Below are 4000 nucleotides of genomic sequence, written 5' to 3' on the forward strand. Positions count from 1 at the left end.
AGTGTTCTCATAATCTTGACTACAATTGTTCTTAGTTGAGTGTTTGATTAGTTTTTAGTTAATTGAATTATTAAGTTAATTGATATTGTAAAATGATAAAATCCCCTCTATACTTATTGTTTTAGGTTAATTTTTAATAATTATATTATTAGATAAATTCGTTCTCTGTGTTCGATACCCGACTTACTTTACTATACTAAAAACTGACTAGGTACGCTTCCTATAGGTGCATTAGTAGATAAATAGTTAGGTCTATAAATTTAAAAGTTGATAGGTAATCTCTTTTGCACATCAAGTTTTTGGCGCCGTCGTCGGGGAACGGCTATTTTAGTTGTTAATTTAATTGTTTCAGGTTAATCGATCATTTTTGTGGGGTAAAAACCGCAAAAGTTAATTTTTGCACTTTTTTTTGTTTGCACAGTTGTAACGCCCCGTTCTCGAAATATCTAATTTTGGGTTCCCGAGAGTAAGAGTAAGGGCGTTTCGGTCCTTGATGTGGATATAGAGTTTGGCGAGAACGGTTTATGATGGAGGAAAGGTTATAAATCAACGATGTAGGCAGTAATGGTCCTTGCATGCGCGCTTGTGTTTGGCTGGGTACGCCCAGCGTAAGCTGGACGTACGCCCAGCGTAGTGGAGGAAAGGAACGCGGAGGTCTTTTGACATACACACGGCGTACTGGATGTACGCCCGACGTACGTCTATCGTCCAGAAACCCTAAATTTAGGGTCAGCCACTATATAAGGAACATGTTAGTTCTTACCCTAGCCTCCATAAGCACTCTCTTAACCTCAGAAACCCTAGATAGCCGTCCCACCTCAATTGTTGGGTGTGTTTAGCCTTGGAAAGCTTGTTTTGACAAAGGAGAGGCTGGAAGAAGGAAGAGGAAGTTGTCAAAGAAGGAGTTAAGTGGCTGGAGCTTGTAGATCTGGAAAGACACCATATTCTGAGGCTCTTTTGAGGTAAAAAGTCTCTAGCTTGACAATCATATTGTGTAGATCTATGTGTTGTGAAGTTTTGACATCATTCTTGTCCCAAAAACCTCATCTTGATGCATGTTTCGAGTTGGTTGAGATTAGCTGTCCTTTTAGACCCTAAGAGAGGTCTTGAGTAAGAAAAATGAGGTCCCAAGGGCTTTGGTTGTCTCACATGTGTTATAGATAGGTCTTAATAGATTAAGACCTTGGATTAAGAGCTTTATGGACGTCCCAAGTAATAAAGTTTGAGACTTTATGAATCCTAGGCATATTTGGTCTATGGATCTGAAGTTTAGACTTAACAGCTAAAGCCATTAAGACCTTATGAGGAGTTGTAGTTCAGAGGAGTTACGCTCGGCGTAACTGAGAGTACGCCCAACATAGTGGGACTGTGTCCCGATTCCTTTTCGCGATCAGTGCTGTACGCCCAGCGTACCAAGGAGGGTACTCCCAGCGTACTCCCTCTGTTGGATTTTCATTTTGGGCCTTAGGGATTGAGCTGTTATTGGACTGTTGGATTTTGGGCCATGGCTAGACATTGTGGATGGAGTATTGTGGACTCACTAATTATTATGGGCATTGGATCTAGGCCCATTTGGTGAGGTGGGCCCAATTTAGTAAATTGGGCCAATATTGGGCTTTGCTTCGGACTTTTGGTCTTTGGGCCATTAGTGGGCTTGAGAGCTTATCTAGTGATGGGCCTTTCATATTTTGATTGTGGGCCTTGGTCATGGGCCGGATTGAGTTAAGGGTAAATTGGTCAATCTACCCTTGGAAGGATATTGTGCTTGGCTAATATTTGTTTTGCTGCTTCGGATAGTTCGGGATTTTCGATGAGGCGGTGATTCGGGAATCTGCTTCTTCAGTTCAGAGTTTCGGCAGTTGCGAGGTGAGTTATCCTCACTATATCAACAGGGGCTAAGGCACCAAGGCCGGCCCTTTTATCGGACTGAGATCCAGGTATCGTTGTTATGTTATTGCTTTGCTATGTTTACATACTGGTAGTTAGGATGGTATTATGTTAGAGACCTGGTTAAGGTCGGTATCCTGGTATATAGGATGATGCTATGCTAGTGACCGGTTAGGTCGGTATCCTGGTTAGGAGGATGTTATGTTATGTGATCTGCTAGATCGGTTGATTGAATGTAAATTGTTATATGCTTGAATGTTTATGTGCACATGATTGTTGGACTGGGGTTGGGTTGAGGCGGGTCCTGCTTTGTGCTGTAGGCCAACATACCCAGGGTGGACCGATTATCCCGAAGGCCAGCGAGCGGACCGGATAGGCTGTAGGCCCCAAGAGGGCGGACCAGACGTGCCGAGGCTCGGAGAGTGGACCAGACCGACTGAAGGCCCGGTACGGGCGAACCAGTCATACTGTAGACTCAGAGAGTGGACCAGGTGGATTGAAGGCCCGGTGCAGGCGGACCAATCACACTGTAGACTCGATATGTATGGTGAGACTCGGAGGTGGACCAGGTGGACTGAAGGCCAGTGCGGCGGACCAGTCACACAGTAGACCCGACGTGCATGGTTGTTCTATGTTATGATATGATATGGTATGTTGTGCGTGTATGGTATATGTGGTTGGTATTTTGGGGGTATCTCACTAAGCTTTCGGGCTTACAGTTGTGGTTTAATGTTTTTCAGGTTCTTCTGGAGACCGTGGCAAGGCAAAGGCGTGATCGTACCGCTCCTCTTGATTGTGTTTTATGATGTGGTTCTGGAAAGACTCTGATAATAATTGTATTGAAAATCTTTTTGTAATAACATTATGAAAATGGGTTGTTTTTGAAAAGTTAAAATTGGTTGAAATTTATGGTCGTTACAACAGTCACAATGTGAGGAACACCTCTCACGACGTGAGTTTAGTACCTTTCATTTTTTCGTTTATTTTTTTCTAGTTCGTTTTATACGTTTTGTTTTTGTTTTATTTCAGTGATTTATGACTTGAGGATCCAAAACTCCAATAATTTCACCACTCAAAAATCCAAAGTCAGCTTTCCACAAAAAGAAGGACAAAAAGGTTAATCAAAAAGAGAGGTTGTAAGCTCAAAACACTTGAAAGAGGCTAGGATTTCTCTCACAAGGTCTCTTTGGAGTAGGAGGCTGGGAAATACCGAAACCCTAGGGGTTTGTGCACTTAAATAAGACAAATTCCCGAAGCCTCTAGGGATTTGGCCCAAATGTCATACATGTCGCACCCTCTTCTAGGCGAGCCGCACCTACACACTAAAATCCACAAATTGCAATCGTTCTTGATTCCTCACTTCCCTCTACACATCCCTCATTTGTTGGACTCTAAATCAGCTATTATTGGGATGAAACCACAATCTAAGTCTAGGTGTTACAAGTATATGTTCCAATATATGAGGATATATAATTATATCATCACAAAAGTAAAATGAATACCACTACATATATCGTGGCCTTCTAAAATTCCAAGCTACCATTCTATTTATGCTATGCTTTCTTGATATGTATACATATAAATATATTAACGTTAAGATTAGGAAGTTAGTGAGTAAACTTGGAGTTAGACTTTAAAATGGAATTGAATAACGATAATAATCCAATTCATAAGTCATAACTCATAATTCCCAAAACCATTTTAAAATATATTGGATTATAAATATATAATGATAAAAAGCAATTGTATTAATAAAGTTAAACATATATATATATATATATATATATATATATATATATATATATATATATATACACGCAACACACACACTTTTAATCTAACCCAAGTTCACTACTCTTTAACAAAGTCTCTAACATTTTAAGGTCTTGAAATTCCAATAGAATGAAACAATATTGTAACATGACATCTATAACCCATTTAAATACCTTGATACTAAGCTGACACTTCGGAGACATGTCAATCAGCAAAACAAAATCGGGTGTCAAGTTTCAAAAATATGAAGCAAATTGAAATTGGAAGTGAAGTTTTCAAAATCATAATCCCAGACCAGGTTTAGGGACGAAAATCTGAATGTATTTTATATTGTTTATCT

Source organism: Lactuca serriola, chromosome 4, assembly GCF_051521515.1.
Source record: "Lactuca serriola cultivar US96UC23 chromosome 4, Lser_US96UC23_V15, whole genome shotgun sequence".
In the NCBI taxonomy this organism is placed as follows: domain Eukaryota; kingdom Viridiplantae; phylum Streptophyta; class Magnoliopsida; order Asterales; family Asteraceae; genus Lactuca; species Lactuca serriola.